Source organism: Canis lupus, chromosome 14 (assembly GCF_048164855.1).
Source record: "Canis lupus baileyi chromosome 14, mCanLup2.hap1, whole genome shotgun sequence".
Classification (NCBI taxonomy): domain Eukaryota; kingdom Metazoa; phylum Chordata; class Mammalia; order Carnivora; family Canidae; genus Canis; species Canis lupus.
This window is the reverse complement of record NC_132851.1, coordinates 15882450-15903065: the sequence shown is the minus strand read 5'-3', so window position 1 is coordinate 15903065 and position 20616 is coordinate 15882450. Positions and strand designations below refer to the sequence as shown.

Sequence of the window (20616 nt, the reverse complement as noted above, 5' to 3'; positions counted from 1 at the left end):
ATAGTGCATTCAAATTTTCCTCCTCTGGCTTCTTCTTCATCTAATAGATAACTCTTTTGGTTCTTTTGTTTGAAATCCAACTTAGAGTCAAGCTTCACTAAACTCATAGGCAATAACTTCCTACCCATGGTAGGCATTGCATCTGGAAAATACTCTCAAATTCCTTTTTTCTTCCCTTTGCCATTTTCTTATACCAGATATAATTTCTCCCTAGACAACTGCAGTAAGTTCCTACAAATAGCCTTCTTGTATCTACTTTCTATTCCAATCTTTCTTCTAATTTGCCATTAATGTTTTATATCTAAAAATAACACACATTCATTCAACTGGAATTTTTGAGTACTTACTATTTGCCAATCACACAATTTTCCAAACTTTATTTTAGCAATAGAATTCTTTCTTTCCTCCCAATAACATCATATAATTTATAGAACTAAGTGAAAATGCTCTACTGAAGAAAAAGTGTCCCAGAACTTTGTTCAATGTTCCACCCCAAAGAAGTCTCCTTGGTACTACTGTACTTGTCTTAAGAGAATCAAAGACCACTTTTAAAACACTTTTTTTAGAAAAGAAAATCATTTTTTAAGAAGAATCTGGCATGGCAAGTAAGTAATTAAGTTTTTTTTTTTTTTTTTTTCTGGAGTGGCAAGGATTGGTGGGTGGGTGCATATCTTCAGCTGCAAATAAACTATCCATAGTTTATATTTTTACTGCCTAGGCAGAAACATTACAACAAACATTAGAAATACCCCTACAGAGATTTTAGTTTTCCAAAAAATAATACAAAATCTTGTGTGAGTGGCATATCAGTTTGCTCATGGGAATGCTTTTGAATGCCTTGTTTGGTTGTGTATACTTGCATAAGTTGTTTTACATTTTAAAAAACTATAATTAAGATCTTTGAGTATGGCTAAGTGGCTAATGAGCAGCACTTTGAAAAAGTAGGGGAAAAAAATCCCAAAAAAACAAAAAGCTCTGCAATCCCTTGCTGCTGCTGATGATGCCAGCCACAGTATGACTTAGCACCAGATTAAAAGAAATGAAGAGATCTGGCTCATTTTCAGACAATTAAAGGAATACTAAGAGTCATATTAATTCAGTTTAAATCTATTAGGCCTAGAAGCAAAAGCCTGCTTTAGAAGTCAAGCTTTTTGTTTGTTTGTTGTAGGTGGAGTGACATTGCAGCAATTTGTCTCTCTGGTTCATGTCCCCAGCTTTACGATAGGGAACATCTATGTTCATATCAGAACTAAATGCTTGTGATGATTAAAAAAAAAAACTATGTGAAAATATGTGAAGCTCCATTAATGACTATGTGTGCATAAAAGTCAGTGAATGATGAAAATATGCTAGAAATAGTTTGTCTGAACAAGTTTTTGGATCATTCACATTTTTGAAAGTCGCTACCAACAAAGACAAGTTATATGTGAGACATCCCACTTCTGATATTCTTCCTTTAGTTTTGATAACATGTAAGTAGCCCCTTAAACTACAATATTCTCTGAAGTATCCCTGATACCAATTGTCATCATGTATTTCCAGCTCTCTAGAGGACGGGCAGCCTATTGATTTCTTATTAAGTAAGATTTTGATTATCCAAGGTAGTCTCTGTCCCACCTATCAGCAATGATAAGGGCTCTTTTGTAATGGGACAAAAATGACCCAGTATCTCACTATTTCCTTTCTTCCAAAAAGTTATATAATCATTCATTAAAACCTTTCTTATTTTGGGCAGCCCAGGTGGCTCAGCGGTTTAGCGTGGCCTTCAGCCCAGGGCCTGATCCTGGAGACCTGGGGTCGAGTCCCACATCGGGCTTCCTGCATGGAGCCTGCTTCTCCCTCTGCCTGTGTCTCTGTCTCTGTCTCTGTCTCTCTCTCTGCGTGTCTCTCATAAATAAATAAAATCTCAAAAAGAAAACTTTCTTATTTTGACATTAAAGAATAGAGCTTACTAAAATGAAAGGTTTTTTTTGACATAGGCAGAGGGAGAAGCAGGCTCCATGCACCGGGAGCCCGACATGGAATTCGATCCCGGGTCTCCAGGATCGCGCCCTGGGCCAAAGGCAGGTGCTAAACCGCTGCGCCACCCAGGGATCCCCTAAAATGAAAGTTTTTAAGTCAAAAAGAAAGCTAGGAGAGATAACTTCCAAAACACCTTTAATAATCTGAATGACATAAATAGAGAATTCTGAAAGTGTCCTGTTTTATGAGTCAAAGATTCATCATGTGTGTCAAATACAATTTACCCACTCTATGAGAACAAGTAGTTCGGGTAGTTTACTGAAAATTAAAGAGCATTAAAATCAAAGCAAAATCCAAATGCTTCTTGGGGCACCTGGGTGGCTCAGTTGGTTAAGCAATTGGCTCTTGATTTCTACTTAGGTCACAATCTTGGGATTCTGGGATCTAGCTGAGATGGGTTCTATGCTCAGCTAGAAGTCTGCTTGTCCCTCTGCCCCTCACCCAGCTGGTATGTGGCTCTCTCAAATAAATAAATAAAATATTTTAAAATAAATTTTAAAACTTCTTTATTATGAATTTTCCCTCGCAGTGTGTTTCTTGCCTTAATTTTATCTGTAGTATCCTGTTGTAGGAATGATAGCATGAAATGTTGCTAATATATTATTTAGTCCGTTTTGAGAGTACTGATATTGAATTAATGTTAAATTATTCATGTAGATACTAAGATGGCTGGTTAAACAAATATTAAGTGCTTGGAAGGAAATTAACACTACTAGAAATAATTAATATGTTAAAAATTTCATTAGTCTACACTTTGGTTTAAGAAATAGGCTTACCATTTTTTAATTTTTAAATTCGAGTAAAAATACCAACTTCATAAATAGAACAATTTTATAAAAAATATGACTTTTTCTTTAATTTTGTGTGTATAATGTGTGTGTGTGTTTAGCATAGCATGATCTTGTAACTCTTCGTCTATTTTTAAAAATTTATTTTATATATTTTAGAGAGGGGAGAGAGAAAATGAGAAGAGTGGGGGAAGACAGAGGGAGAAGGAGAGAAACACAAACTCCACACTGAGCTTGGAGCCCAATTTGGGGCCAAATCTCAGGATTCTGGGATCAGACCTGAGCTGAAACCAAAAGGCAGAAACTCAACCCAGTGTGCCACCCAGGCAATCCTCTCTCAATTCATCTTGTAAGTACCATGCCATTTTTTATGAATTTTGTATATTTCACACTATTTTTATTTCCTTTGTTTTTAATTCATTTTCAGCCAAACATTTATTTTCACTCCTTTGTTATCTTAAAGATTCTGAAAACTCTGAGTTAAAAAAAAATCTATGAATTATGAATGTTCAACAAAGAAAATGATATAAAGCAAACTAACTTTCAACAAAAGTGGTGAGAAGGTACATTTGGCTTTTCATGTATTCAGAAAGTAAACTATTTACAAATAGTCAAATCCCTCTTATTTTCATTTTATCTATTGTTTATTTTACTATTTTTATGAAAACAATGACTTTTATAATATAAAATTATAAAATTCAGTTAACAAGGAGATTTTTGAAAGTTGATAATTTTAGTCTACCAAAAACTATTGATAACATTGATATATAGCTTTTTAAATATATTTTATAAATAATCATTCATTTCTCATTTACTGTCATTAAATAGGCATTCAACACACAGATATATTCTTCAGATTGGATAAGTATTCATTAGAGGAAATCTATCTTTAAGGGTAAAAATTATGTTTCTTTTTAGACATTTTAATTCCTCATGCCTATGGACATCAGAGAAGAGTTCCATTGTAATCAAGGGAAGCCTATGACTATATTGCTATTTTCCCCCAGAAATGGATTATGGAATTATACTGTTATGTGTGCTTTTAGAATATATGTAAGATGTATACCAATTTTAGAAGCTCTGCATATTTCTATGCAACCTCTACTTATGAAAAACTAAAATTCTCACTTTCCATTATTGTCAAAAGCATTGATGAAAATGATTTCATTAAAAGAATGTAGAAATAAAGGCCAAAAAAATGTAAATGAAAAAATATTTTAAAATGCATAAAACTGATAAAGTTAACAAGAACAACTAAAATCAAAATAACATAATTAGGCATCATTTACTGACTGAATCATTTTATAAAATATTAAGTCTTCAATATAATTATAATCAATATAATTTTAATATTACTGGTAATAATGATCAATGCTTAGTAATAAATAACATATAAACTAAGTGGGGAAAATGACAAATTGGTCTCATGTTAACTTAAGTCAAAGTAACTAACCTCAATATTTCATGAACTTTATTCCAGATATTAGTCTATTCACATAGTCGAAAGGGACAGAAAGAAACAGATAGGTTTGGTATTGGTCAGTGTGCTTGTGATATATATTTTTTGTAAATTATTCACAAAATTTTCTCACTGGACTGCGTATAAACTTTTTGTTTATGAAAGATCCTAACAGATTTTAACATTTCCATGATGAGTCTTGGTAACCTTGGGCCCCACAACTATTCCACCCCACCTTCCACCATTTTGCTAAACCCAAATGGCTAAAACAACATCTATCCAGTTATAGAAATAGTCCATCCCCTCTATGAAAACAGTCCTACAACAACTATTATGGAAACTGGCTGAGCTTCAGCTGCTCCCTCTGGCTACAATCTACCTTTATTTCCCAAGGTTATGGTCAAGCCATGATATTTGGAACTAAAGCTGATGCCTAGAAGCTTGCCTAGAAGCTCTCCAGTTAATGTTGCTTCTACAGCTTTTGGTGTGGCGTGGAGGTGGCTGGATCTGCTGCTTCTAAGCCAAAGTCATTTCTTCAAAGCTAAAATACACAGGACCTATACCTTTGTTATCTTTCTTTCTCAGATCTTGCTTCTAACCAATGCTCTACATTCTTCTGTTGAACACCGCCTAAATTTGACTCTTTCTCTTTAGAGTTCTTGGAATAGGCCTCTTGATTTAAATTATTTTCACTAATCAACACTTGTTATGAAGTGAGATGTTGAACTGAAATTAATGGAACCTTCTTATATATCTTTTTTGTTCTTTTTATTTTAGTATAGATGATCAACAGTCAGTAAATGAAACTCCCAATCTCCAGCATCTTACATGTATAAATGTTATGGTGTCATGCACTAACTATTGAAGCTATTATAGAATTTTATCAACAACAATTTAGAATCTCAGTGGCCACTTCAGGACCTTGAGATTAAAGTAATTCACCCATGTCACATCTTAGATTTAAAGGGTTCGACGACTACAATTATTCCATGAGCAACATAGTTAGTTTTTTATATCAAGAGGCTTCTAAATGACAGAAAAATTCTAAAATTGCTTTCTTGAAAGCCTCCTTATAAAAAGCTAATAAAAATATGAAGAATCTAAAATCAGAACTCAAATTCTCCTTTTCTTCTTGTGAGTCAACTCTAGGTTGGCCATACATCAGGGCCTTTATGCCTTGACTTCTTCTCTATTCATATTAATTTTCTATTACTGCATAACAAAATAACACACACTTATCAACTTAATACAACATCCATTTATTACATCATTTATCTGTAAGTAAGAATTCCATGTGGGCTCCATTGGGTCCTCTGTTTATGACCTCACAAGGCCAAAGTCAAGTTATTTGCCAGACTGCACTTTAATTTGGAAGCTCAAGGGAAGAGGCCACTCCCAAGCTTATTCAGTGATAGGTAGAATTTGTTACTTATGGTTAGAGGAATGAAGTCCCCATTTCCTTGCTGGCTATCAGCTGTTCTCAACTTCCAAGATCCACCTACATTCATTTCTTAAAATACCTTCCATTTCCAACCCAGCAGCAGTACATTAATTTTCTTTCAAGCTTCAATTGTCTCTGATTGTCTCTTCTGTCACTAGTCTAAGAACATATCTATTTTCAAGGGCTCATATAGTTAGGTTAGGTCCACCCTAATACTCTCCCTATATTAAAGTTAAGTGATCAGCAACCTCTACATCTGCAAAATCCCTTTTGTGATGTAAAATAATCACAGAAATCACATCAAGAGGTCATGTGGACCATCTAGAAGTCTGCCTCCCACACCATCACTTTGTATCAGGACTTTCATGGACCCTCTCCCCCTTCCTCTACCACACCCTTTCATTGGGAAGTATCTCTTCTTGATCTCTTATACTATTGTCAGACATGAGACCTACCTTGCTTGTCTTATGACATTAAAGCCTGCTTAAAAATAGATTTGTATAATTTAATTGACAACTTTTCAAACCCTCATGAGGAAGAATGAAAGTTCATAGAGTATAGGATTTTTCTAGCAGCTTATAACAAGTCTTGAATCCATCATCTTAAAGACACAAGATTTATGAGAAAAAGCTGGTTAAGGAAGACAGGATGGATTGAAACCCAAGTGACATCAAATATATGTATCAAAGTTTGACCAAGGATGAATAGAAAAAGAGTATAAAAGAGAAGACTACCCTTTAGTATCTGATGCTGAGATTTTTGCTGTTGGTATTAATTGATCAATATCCAATTCTATAAAGGGGAAGAATGTAAAAGCCCAGATTTTATTTATTTATTTATTTATTTATTTAATACAAATTTTATTTATTTATTCATGAGAGACACAGAGAGGCAGAGACACAGGCAGAGGGAGAAGAGGGTCCACACAGGGAACCCAATGTGGGACTCGATCCAGGGACCCCAGAATCACACCCTGGGCCAAAGGCAGACATTCAACCACTGAGCCACCCGGGCTGCCCAAAGCTCAGACTTTAAAGGCTATTTCACTTCTACCTTCAGAGACTATGGCACTCTCATTCAGGAGAAAATATTACAACTGGCCTACTCACCTTCTTTGTGGATGGTCTTAATCCTGAAACATCAAGAGATTGTTGTGCACTTTGAACATAGTTTGATATAGAAGGAAAGAAACGTTAGACATAAATTAATAGCTCCTCTGATCAGGCATTTGCATGAACGCATGTCCATGTCTAAATCAGGAAAGACAAATATGCCTATAGTTTTCGTAAAGGCAATGGTCACTGAAAGAACAATTATTCTGCCTTCACTTGGAAGACAGACCCTAAGCAGACAAAGGACAAACTTTGATAGAATAACATCTCTATGAGGTATTAGTTGCCCTGGTCAGCCTACAATTTCCCTTAGTAAAAAAAGGGAAACATTTTAACACAACTGCAAATACAAAATGTTCTGTTTCTATTTGATACTGTGTCTAGCCTTTCTACCATAAGAGTCATTGGTTTTCCATCATTTGTCCTTGGAGTAGCGAACAGATTTTACAAGTAAGAATCTCAAATGATCCTTGGACTCAGCATTTGTCTCAGCCACTTCCTGCCTCTGGGCTTTTTCACTAGTGATATGCTTTTCTGTTTGCTGAATGTTTTTAGCATAGATTGATTTTTTTAAAAAGATCTTATTTATTTATTCATGAGAGACACGGAGAGAGGCAGAGACACAGGCAGAGAGAGTAGCAGGCTCCTAGCAGGGAGCTCGATGTGGGACTTGGTCCCAGAACTCCAGGATCATATCTTGAGCCTAAGGCAGATGTTCAACTGCTGAGCCACCCAGGCGTCCCAGCATAGATTGATTTTGCATACAGCAGAGTACTATTAAATATGGACTAGAAAGCCTCTTTCTGGAACATTCAGAAAAATTATCCCCAGACTGTAATTTAATAATGTCTCAAACTGATCATTTTCTATCTGATGTCTTTCCTACCAATGTCTCAGAATTTAAATCTGACAAGATAGCATCCGAGCCCAAGAAACAAGATACAAGAGACCATGAACTGTTAAGGATCTCAGCTGATCTGGCTAGCCCTTTGCTGAAGGGCTTGTTTAAAAACAAGACTATTGGGGCAGCCTGGGTGGCTCAGCGGTTTAGCTCTGCCTTTGGCCCAGGGCCTGATCCTGGAGACTCTGGATTGAGTCCCACATCAGGCTCCCTGCATGGAGCCTGCTTCTCCCTCTGCCTGCATCTCTGCCTCTCTCTCTCTCTCTCTCTCTCTCTGTCTCTCATGAATAAATAAATAAAATCTTAAAAACAAAAACCAAAAAAAAAAAAAACAAGACTGTTGAAGGACTGCCACCGGACACTGTCTGTCTCCCCTGCCATGTGTATTGGAGTGTTTCTTTTTCAAAGGTTAAATGTTATTCTTGAATTTTCTGGCTAATTACCAAAAGCCCCTTGGATAATTCTTCTGTAGAATACTGTTTGAATACTGGTCATTGGATGCTGCCGATATTGGATTCCTAACTTTTTTGAATTAGCTAGCCCAATACATGACCTGACAAAAACTCTCACAAACTATGTCTTGCCCCTGGACAGACTTATTAAAGGCTGCATTCTGTAATAAAGAACACTCCCTTTTAAAACTCCCTTACTCTTGAGCTTCCACATTGCCATGAACCTTTCTTTCTATTGGTACATGAAAGACCATGGTGAGATTCTGTGTTCTATCTCAACAGAACAATAAAAATCAGAGACCCATTGTTTTTGGATCCTGCAGCAAAAGCCTATCCTCTTATTCAGGCATAATTGTGGCAACATCCAAGTTAACTAAGACTTCTAACAAGTAAATTCTTAACATCCCCACACAACCTCTTTGTCCCTCATACCATGCAGACATTTCCTTCTACTAGACTGAACTCTTACAAAATCCTTCTTATCTTTATACATATTCATATCCATTGCTGTAAGATTCTAAACCCTACAGATTATTTTCTTCTTGCAGTGGATGGTATACCTTGGGATATTCATGCACTCACTGGGAATTTTTTGGCTTCAAACCTGCTTGAAATCTACTTAGACAACTCAGATTTAGAATTCCTTTTGGATTGCTTCTACCTGAAGGTTGAATATGGAAGTTTTTATTTTTTTCATTTTATTTTTAATTTTTTAAAAGATTTTATTTATTCATAAGAGACACACAGAGAAAGAGTCAGAGACACAGGCAGAGGGAGAAGCAGGCTCCCTGCAAGGAGCCCGATGTGGGACTCGATCCCAGGACTCCGGGATCAGACCCTGAGCCAAAGGCAGACACTCAACCTCTGAGCCACCCAGGCATCCAGAATATAGAGGTTTTTAATCTGAATTTGCAAGCACAACAACTCAAATTGCTTAAATCCAGGTTCTGGGGGCCAAATCTGCACTGGTTTGTCAGATTGTAGCTTTTACTAAAATGATCAGTTATCTAGAGAGTAGACAGGAAATGTCTATACAGACATCAGATAATCTCTTCAAGTAGGTAATGATTTTATACTGCTTTAGAAGCAACATAGCCAGGCAGCCCAGTGGCTCGGCGGTTTAGCACCACCTTCAGCCCAGGGCCTGATCCTGGAGACTCAGGATCGAGTCCCGCATTGGGCTCCCTGCATGGAGCCTGCTTCTCCCTCTGCCTGTGCCTCTGCCTCTCTCTCTCTCTCTCTCTCTCCTCTCTGTGTTTCTCATAAATAAATAAAATCTTAAAAAAAAAGCAACACAGCCTCTTAATTGCAGGTGCTACCTCTATTAAATATCATAATCATGTAAAAGCCCTCCTAGATGTTTCCTCCAAAGGCATTGGCCATCATAAGTGGGAGGCACATACTGTAAAGCAAATAAAGCAAATTCAAGAAACAAAAGGCATTTCTTTAGATGGTTACTATGCTATACAAGCTTTATGCTATCCACAAAGTTCAAAAATCAAGGCGCAAAGTAACTCTTGACTACTGGCATTGAGTAGAGTCAATTGAGACTTGAGTCAACTCTAATCTCAAGCACTTGATTCTCTAATACCACACAGGAAAAGATCACATTGTTTGTTCCAACCAGATGGTCTTTGGTGGCAACAAGACAAATACTTGGTCTACCCTAAAATGCTAAGACAATGTCTTGCAATGTTACTTCCTTTCCACTGTGGAAAGAAAACAATTGAGAACCATCATAAATGAGCATTAATGGGGAAATTTCAGTAAGAGTGAAAAGAATGATCCTGGGGCAGTTCTCATTTTTCAAGTTCTGGGAAAACTATACAGGCTAGACATGGACAGGAGTTAAAACCTGTAGGCCTTTTGAATATCTAAAATGGGTTTATTCAGATACAATCTTCCCTATGTTTTTCAAATTCATTATCGGTTTACTTATTTTCTGGTTGGCAAAAGGTGTTCCCTGCCTAAAGCAACTGTTCTGACAATAGAAATATTGAGAAATATGTTGAGAAAGAAATCCATTTTTTTGAAATAATAATAAAGAAATTCTATGAGGCTCTGCCTTTAACCAAGAAATATCTCTGTCTCTTACCTAAGTCCTCAGAGAAAACTGAGTGAGTGCATTAACCACTGAAGCTGAAACTTACAAGACTAAATAGGGAACTTCAGTTGCCTTTCTCCAGCTCTCAAAACCTTCCGATCAACAGTAACATCACAGATTATCCCCATGTGAAGACACCACACAACTGGAGATCTCATCCTCTGTCTTTCATTCTGCAATTTCAAATATAACTAAATATGGATAAATCAGTAGACATTTAATATAGTATCCCCAAACATATCATCAGAAAGTTCCAGTGGCTTCTCCCTAGGATAAATCACAGGAATCAAGGCATGACCTTTGGCCCAGAGTCCTGGTTTACTGACCATAACAGCAATGTAAGACCAATCTTGAGCCTCACTGAAAAATACTTATCATGTACTATTTACCACACAGTTCAGTGGAACTCCAGGAAACCCATCTTGGCATTCATGTTTTCCAGTTAAAAAGATACCATACAACCACTTCCTGGATTTCTATACCAATAGGAGATCTAAAACTGAACATACCTCAAGTTTCTCTAGAAGTCGTCAGCATCAGGTCAGCATTTTCTTCATCTCCTTTCCCTAGTATTGCTGGGGTTCCATATATTACAAAATATATAGCCCATCGTAGTAGTCATTGTATGAGCATTAAATCAGCAATATCTACATGAGTCAGTCCGATGATTAGATCAAACGTTAGACCAAGCAGCAGACTGTGGTATTATAGCTCCGACATTTGGATAAAACCCCCAAAAGACAGAAATCACTAATTCTATACTTTTTTTTGTCTTTTTTGACTTGATTTTTAAGGATATGATTATCCCATTATGTTGCCTTAAGAATTTTTATTGTTAAAATGAGATTTTGAAGTTTTTCTTCTAATCTTGATTCTCTGGGTAAATCAAGAGGATGAAGAAGTTTTTGCAAATGTATAGATATCTAAGTTCCCCTTCTACCGACTCAGGGTAGAGGTAAGAACTATTCTCTTATCAAATACCAATAGTAACAGAACCTTGGCTAACAGGTCTTGTCCAGGACTTTCTGGTAATTATCAAGTCAACACTTGTTTTCTCTATTGTCCATTATTAGTTTTCCTCCAGAGACTTGAATGCTTCTAGCCACTCACTGATATGATCGAAATGCAGCTGCAAAGACAAAAATCACCAGAAGACATGATGACAGTTCTCACTGAGTTATAGATTGCTGTCAGCAGCAGATCTGAACAAACGTTGGGGCGGTTGAGGGATGACACATAATCTCTATTAACCAGAAGAGATATTCCCTGTGGCTTTCACATTCCCTTAGCCTCTGAAGCTGCTCCTTTCTACCCCTCTCGCCCATGACCGTAACTCTTACAACTAATCTGCCCCAAATCTCTAAACACGATCAAATTGTGGAATCAATTGCTCATAATCAAAAGAACAATTTTTCCTCTTCCTAAAACCATTTTTCATCAGCTCTGCCTGATATTAGCTGAACCTCTGCTGAAGCTCTGTAGAAGTTCCTCTTTTTTACCCAAGGCAGAACACTGCATCAGAGATCTCACACTGCCTCATTCCTCTGAATGAGGTGCTGCTGAGTTCCTTTCCTTCCTCATAGGCAGTAATTCAGGAGTTTATTCATACTGTTATTACATGTTTATATAGTTTTCAGTTCCACTTATTCAACTCTTTTCTTTATTGTAACCAATTAAAGTTAAATGATACCTTCTTTACATGAAATCTGTTTTCAATAAATGTCATCTTGCCAAAAGCCACTTTTATGTATTTGTTTTATTATACTTTTAAGCCTGTCCATAATGTTTCTGATGATTTTCATTTTCTATATTTATTTATTTACTTCAAGAGTGCTTTGGTGTTCTTTTTTTTTATTTACTCTCCCCAGTATTACCCAAGTTCCATATGTTGCAAAGTATATAACCTATCCGATTTTTCATGGTATGCACACTAAATCAACATGAGGTTTTTCCAATAACTAGAAAACATGGATTTGGAAACAATAGGACTTTCTCCATTCACCTATTCTAGATGAGAAATAACAATGCAAGTATCCTATTTTTTGATCCATTATTGTATGTGGGACATACATATAAGCTGATGAAATAGACCTTTATGGGATCATTGTACAATTAATAAAATAGAATAATGACATATGACCTTATTTGAGGGCTTTTTAAAAGCAGTGGACCTCTTTTCGGAGAAATGCAGCTGTTACTTATACCTAAATATTTACATGCAGTTTTAGAGAGTACATAGATTTCTTGAAGTCAGTCCCACATGCTTAAGAATCTACAAAACGTTACACTTATTTTGCCTTGAAGAACGTCCAAGTATTTACATCTTGTACTGTGCTTCTGTTTCGCAGTTGTCTTGTAAGCCTATTTTTTTTTATCTTAGGTTGACAATAAATGAATAGTTTAAGCAACTGACACCCAGGAAGTGCCCTATGTGTATTCACTTCAAATGACTCAATTAATATTGCAATGAATATTTATTGATTCTCCCCAGAATTCATGGTACTATCACATAAAGGCTATTTGTTTTAGTGTTCTCCTGTGCACATTTGGGCAGAGATTGATGAAAGACTTTAGTTAATTTAAACAGAGACCTTCTTTTTTATATAAGCCTTTCCTGTAAAAATAGAAGTATGCACATTTAGAAGTTTACATTAACAGACTAATTAAATCATATGGAAAATTTGAGATAATCTGATGGATGATATTTCCAACTTTGCTTTGTAGATAAGGAAATATTTGAATGAGAGAAGAAATTCATAGTAAGTCCCACTCACCTATCTTTATCAGTTTTAAATTTTCATGTTGCTCTATTTTTTGATTATGTCAGAAAAACTACTCCAAGAAATTGAATATATACAAAAGAATAGTTCAGAATGGCACATTGACACTTATCTTTCTGTTTATATGGAAGGCATTTATATTCCTAGTTTAAGTCCAAATTGTATATCTTTGTAATTCCCACAAGTCTGATTCAATAGTAGCAAGGCCAGTTTATAAGCAAGCAATCATATGGGAAGAGAAAATCTCACACATACCTTGGCTCAGCATGAATTTTCATCAGTAATAATAAATGCCAAAGAAGGAAGGCAAAGAAGTATTATTTGGAGCATTGGAGATAGGTCTTCTTACCTTAGACATTAATAACCTCCCGGTATACAATTACAGTAGTCACTAGGGTGCAAAGTGTTCCCACTAGTAGACGAGCTTTCTGCAGATACAATATGAAAGCTGTCTAGATCAGAAGAAGAAAATGGCACAGATGCTATAACCAGAACCAAAAAAGGTGGTGGGGGGAATGGGTGAAATAGGTTATGGAAATTAAGGAGTAGACTTGTGATAAACACCAAATGTATGAAAGTATTAGATCACTATATTGGACATTTAAAACTAATATGACACTGTATGTTAACTAACTGGAATTTAAGTAAAAACTTAAAAAGATCCAAAAGAATGTGAATTGTATTTATATATGGCATACCTATAAATCTCCCTGGTTTTAAGCATATCAGACTTTTTTCTTTTCTTTTTTCTTTTCTGTTTCCTAGTTGTGGGTAAACATGAGATACAAAGATATACCTTTATTGCATAAATATATATAGCAACAATGAATGGTATAACGATTCTAATCTAATGTTATATAATCAGTTAATATAGCAACTACTTATATTTCACACATATATAAGGATGTGGGCATTATGGAATGATTCTTGCCATTCAAAGAGTTGCAATATGGTTGGAAAAATAATTATAATTTCATATAATTAATACATTTACATTCATAAAATACACTAGTCTGAAGAAATCATGAACGTGAAAAAAATAACTTTTTTTTTTACAAGAAGAGTACCAAGCAATGAATGGTATATTTGATCCAAATCATGCCAATGTAGTTGGAGATAATTTCGGTAGTGTGCTGAAGCAAAAAGAAATAATTTAATATTAAGATCTTGACACTCATCAATTGTACAAATTTTGACAAATGGCAAATTCTATGACTCTCACTTATCAGTATAATAATTTTACATAGGGTTATTGTGAAATTAAATACAAATATAAATGTGGCAAGAAATATATTACTTTCATTTGCTTTGTAGCAAGGTGAGTCTTAGTACCTAATAAATATATGGAGTAACTAGGTACACTACTCATCCTCTTTAAGTATATTTGCCTGTGATAACTCAATGAATAATGGTGTGAAATAGTGCAATCTTTTGGATACATAAAGCCATTTATTTTAAAGCATTCATTCAACATATATTTACTTTCCACATATCAGGCAGTGTGCAAGATGCGGGTTAACAAGTGTTTTTATTGGTTTGTTTGTTTTTATTTTTTAAAAATGGTAGGGCTCTATTCTGGTTATTGCAGTCTAAGGATAGAGACAGACATTATATAAATGCAAAAATTACACCTTTAACACTACGGTGATAATTCTGCATCCAACTGTAAAATAATAATGGGCACCTGACTTACTGTATTTCAAACAACTAAAAAACTTTTGGAAAGACATCACAGAATTTTAATTGCTGAGTAAAGGGAAATGAGCAAAGTAAATCCTAATTTTGTCCCAAATTATAGCCTAATGCAATCCTCAAGAATATAGGGCAGAAGGAAACCAATCAGAATCCAGCATTCTCTCCAAGATACTCCATGACATGAGGAGACAGAGATCAAAGTTCAGGTGCTAAGTGCCTGGGTGAAGATTTTGTCTTTAATGAATGGTTGAATTAATAAATCACTATGAGTTTTCTGTTTAGGAGAACAGAAAGCTCTGTCATGCTGTTTAAATAAAGTAGAATCCACAGAGGCACAAAACAGGAGATAGAGTTATAATAAGTGAGAGTTGGTAACCTTCAGTACTTTTGCACAACATATGTTTTGGAGTTGTTTTCGTTTCCTAGTTATTTTACTCTGAAGATGTTCCAATTTGTGATATTACATTTAAAACTTGCAATTTTAGCATAAAACAATGATTTAATTCTGTTAATTGGGATGTGACACGGTAGTTTTAACAATACGTTTTTATGATTTTAAAGGTTAAATACTCTTGAGTTCAATTACAGAATCTACCATGATTCTCTCCAATTAGCTCTTCCTTTTAAATGTTTCTAAATTGATATAAAATAATATAATAGATTCTTAAAAAATAATTTACAAAAGATTACACAATATTAATATTTTATAGTTTGACACTAATTCAATTCAACTGACAAAGACATAAAAAAAATAAATAGGACAGAATAATTCTTACCGTCAATGCATTCTAGGAGGGTAACAAGGAATCATAAATGAAATTAATTGAATAATACCAGATAATTCTCAATAAATTATATTATAAAGAAAAAAAGAATATATTATAAAAATAAGAAATAGCTGAAAGCTATTTAAACTTGTTGTATACTATGCATAGAGTGTACAAATTGTAACCAGACCCAAATAGCAATACTACCAGTACGCCAGAAGCTGCCCTTTTGTCATTTTTACAATAAATAGTTATACAAGAAGTAATTTACTGTTTTTTTTTATTTTAAATAAAAGGATTCACATAAAATGTATTCTTTTGCATCAATTACTTTGTTCAACATTTTTTGATAATTTGTTGATATTTTGCATGTAAGTATACGTTTTCCATTCTAATTACTGTATAATACTCCACAGTGTAAATATACCAACATTTAATTCAATTATAGATGAACATTTGAGCTATTTTCAGCCTTTGGCTATATTAAATAGTATGGATATGAATATTATGTTTAATGAAATTTGGTGATGGAGTCCATCTGAGGAGGTATTATTGCAACAAGATTTATATGATATACCTGTTACTGTTGCATAACAAATTATCTCAAAATGTGATAGCTTAAACAACTGATTTTTATACAAATGAACTTTGTGGAAAATTCAGACATGACACAATGGGATGATTTGCTCTCTGTTTCAGATCTCTGACATCAACTTGGAGGGCTCAAAGCTTGGGATGGCTGAATGGTTGAGAACTGCAGTGATTTAAAGATACATCACATTTATGGTACCTGGGCTGGGATGACTTAAAGACCTTTACTGCTGATTACAATGTAAGTGGACTCTCCATGTGTTTTTGCTTCCTCAAAATAATGCATTTTCACAAAACCTGGATTTCTTCCATAACAGCTTAACACCAAAGTATGAATGATCCAGCCAAAAAGACCTCAGATGTCACACAGCATCACTACTGGTACACTCATTTGTCAAACCAGCCCCCTGATTCAGGAGGCCAAGCCAGAGACCTATCTATAGTAGGAATGCCAAAAAAAAGGGGAGAGGGAAGGATTTAAAACCTCCTAAAGTCAGCCATGAGAAACTTATAAATTAATGCAGAGGAAGAAATAAATCTAAAATCTATAAATAGGAAACAAATTTTAAGTTTTTGAGAAGGAGAAAAAAAGTCAGATTGCCTGAGTACAGTAAAAAAAAAGATGTAGTACGCAGAGGCCATATTTTTAAAGAATATTTTTAGTCATTATGTAGGCCATAAAGCATTGGGATTCTATTTCATGTTTTAGCCATTTGAAAACATTTAGGTACAGGCATTGTCTTATATACATTTTAACGATGTAATCTTTTTGGCAGCCTTAGAAATAATAATTTGTGGATACACAAGAGACTAAAAGGCTTTTTAAATAATATAAGTACATGAGGATATTGGCTAGACAGTGGCAGTAGACATAGAAATGTGGAAAAGTGGATAGATGAACTTTTTGGGCTAATTCTTGCTTATTCAACATTCAGCTAAAGATTATCATTTTCCTTAAAATCTACTGTGATCCTTTTCTACCAACCTACCCCAACCCAGGACAATTTAAGAATTCCTGTGCTGGCTTAGGAATCCATCCATACATACATCTCTACTTATTCACAAAATAATGCTAAAGTTAACTATTTGTGTATTTCCACAGTAAAGGTTATGACCACTAATTTGGCTTTACTTGCATTTGTATACCTAGGGTCAAGAAAAATTTAGTACCAGAAATAAACTATATTCTTTTGAAATGTTTAAATAGTTTGGGTACAACAGCTGCAATTGATATTTTAATGTATAATTAATACATATCACAAGTAAAGTCCTTGGGTCTGATGTTTATACAATATTGCATATATGTATCTCCATAATATACATAAAATATATTATTTTTCATGAAATAATAAACTGATCAGAAGACACATTTATTTACATAATTCTTAATTATTTCTAAAATTTTGCCAACATTTCTTTTTGCAGTTTTAGCTTGTTCTTACACAGTTGAGCATGTCATATAGTGATTTCAGAACCCATAGAGAAGAAAAAATTATTTAGAGTAATCAATGCCAATCAGAAACAATTATTTTACAATGCTATTTTGGAACATTGATATTGTGTGTCTTCAAGAAGTGAAATTACATCTCTGGGTGATGGTGAATTTAATACTACCTGAAATTTAGCCATGAGAAAATGTCTGAAGTCAGAAAAAAATGACAATTATTTTATAATGACATGGTTTAACCCAGTTAACATACACAATTAAAAGTAACCATGTAAAATACTTTAATACCAATCAAAAAGGAAAGACAACCATGAAGTATGCTATTTTGTGATGTAAAACAACTAACTTCTTAGGGAAAACTGTGAATTTTTCCATACTTTCTTTCAGTTTATTTAGTCCCAATACTGCCTTGAGGCAAAATAATGGATCCAAGGAACTCTCAAAGTCATCCCAAGCCTATAATTCACCAGAAAATTGTGCAACAGCTTCCTAAGAAACTACTGCAAGCTTAAAAGTGCCCAAATGAAAACAAACAAACAAATAAAATGTTGAATTGAGAGAACTGCTGGCCCTTTGATTAAGAAAACTGAGTTGAATGTATTTTGGTGAGAAGCCACTTGAAAAAAAATATTCATTTACTTATTTTTTAATAGATTTGTTGAGAATCTTCCATTTGCTACATACATGACCATAAAAGTGAATAAGATCTAGATCTTTCTACCTTAAACCCATGTGCTATGCGCATAACAACGAAAGAAAAGATGACAAGATATACCTGAGTTCTTTGACATTTCTCCCCTCTAATCATTACCTAGGAGTTTTATCTCATTCATCTTCTGCACACGAATCTAGAGATACATGCTAATATGCTAATATTAGATAGGGAAGATTCACTTGTGAGCCACAAAACAAGACAAGCCTACATTTGATCACACTGTCTTAGTACCTGTACCCAAGAGTCTATACTCTTAAACTTGTTGTAGAATAGCTGGTTCTAAATCCCTATCACCATGTCTGAGACTCTGTCACCCATTATTATACCATTGCTTCTAAGTCATCTTTGTATTAATATATATTTGTTGCACATTCATGAACTTGGTTCTACATTATTCCTGCTGGATTTTCATTAATAGTTTTCCTATATTTCTGTATCTCCTTATGACTCAATCTTGACTCTATCTACTTCTTTGAGTAATCCTTTAGATAATGGACATTACAGGGACGCCTGGGTGTCTCAGCAGTTGAGCATCTGCCTTCTGCCCAGGGTGTGATCCTGGAGTACTGGGATCAAGTCCCACATCCGGCTCCCTGCGTGGAGCCTGCTTCTTCCTCTGTCGATGTCTCTGCCTCTCTCTGTGTGTCTCTCATGAATAAGTAAATCAAATCTTTAAAAAAAAAAGGTGAATGTCTACTCACCACAAATAGATTTATTCTCAGGGCTTTTGTAGCAACGGAATGAATTTGACAGTGAAACAGAAAACAAAGCAGCCTCAAAATCCAAAGGTTTAGAGCAATGTAGGGGAATATTCTAGATAGCAGTCTAGATCTAGATAATATAGATGGTGAAGTAAGTGACCACTTCCATTATGCTAGTTATTCCTATTTAGGGCTTTTCCTGGGCAGTACTGAGAACATATTTATTATTTGTGACTCGTGATATCAACCATTTATTCATTACATTTTTCAGATGGAGCAGATATTCTTTGAAGTCATGAAGGGAAGGGCACAAAAATTAAGAAGACATGAGAGCTGCTCCTCAAGGTCATTTGAGAGACTAGAAACATAAATACATAGACAGATAAATGTACAAATTGATGCAGACAATATTCAAGATCTTTGCAAATATTTGAAATCACAGGGAAATTTTTAAAGGAAACTGGGGTCACATTATAGGGGTGACAATTGAGCTGAAGACTAATATTCTGGATGGATAGAAAGATAAAGGATGGCCCAGGAAAATTAATCAGAAAGTTCAAAAGCATAAATACATGACCAATCATGAAAGGGTTATATTTTAGAACTGTTAGAGAAAATAGGGGTTGAACATAAAACTCTAGAGAACACTAATTTAAGGTTGAGAAAGACAAGAGAAAAGGAAAGCTTTTAAGAATAAAAGGTGAGCTAGAGGAGAGTGATACGGACGTGCAAGGAAAAAATATATATTTTAGGCAGAGCAGCTACTTAAAAACTTTTTCACTTCTTTCTCTGGGAAGACTAAAACTAAACTGAACAAAATTAAAGGCAACTAAATGAAACTAATAGTAGGCAAGAAGACAAACCAGAATAATTGCAGTCAGAGGTTTATTAAAAGAAGCCTCAACAGCAAGGCAATGGATGCTGTCTGTACTTCTGGTTCTTCCACAGAGCGCTGCCCGGGTTCTTTGTGCAAATGGACTGTTGACTAACAAACTCCACCCTTCAAAAACTTATACTCATGCTCTGTCACTTTTCCTATGCTTATTTACTTTGTAGGTATCTTGAAGACTACCTTCCACGTCAAGCATTTACCTGAATACCTGTTACCTAGTAGGCACTCAACAGTAACTAATCCTTGCTCTATATGTCACAATAAAGTACACAATAATTCCCTTGCTATATACTATCATTATTATTGTTATTATCATTATTGATATGAGTTTTCTATCTCCATGGTAGCTTATCAATTCTTTTAAGCATCCTAAGTTCCCTTTTTGGAACCATCTTCTATATACTGGTGTGCATTCATATAAACTAGTTGTTTTAAAAACATGGTGCCCATAACCACAGCAGTTCCAATACCTCGTGACTTGTTAAAAATGAAAATTCAAGAACCCCACCACAGACTTTCTGAATCAGAATCTCTGGCAGTAAAGCCTAGCAATCTCAACAAGCCCTGATGGAGTCTAAAATTTGATATCAATAAATAAGGTGATCCACCCTTCCTGGACTGCTAAGTACAATCATTAACCAGTCAGGATACCAGAAGGAGAACACTGGCTCAGACCAAGCAGGAGATGCTTTGATTATGTGGAAAGTCAGACTTTGGAATCATAATTCAGGTCCCAAGCTGTCCAATAT

General features: G+C 34.9%; 1 long non-coding RNA gene across 2 annotated transcripts; it reads left to right on the top strand.

Moving 5' to 3' along the window:
- The first annotated feature begins 2399 nt into the window (after positions 1-2399).
- LOC140603375 (uncharacterized) lies at positions 2400-20148 on the top strand. Of its 2 annotated transcripts, none has more exons than XR_012006353.1 (4): positions 2400-2470; positions 2970-3159; positions 16221-16353; positions 20032-20148. It is a non-coding gene; the product is annotated as an uncharacterized lncRNA (long non-coding RNA). The 2 variants fall into 2 exon arrangements; XR_012006352.1 differs by lacking the exon at positions 20032-20148 and adding an exon at positions 17947-18111.
- The last annotated feature ends 468 nt before the right edge of the window (positions 20149-20616 follow it).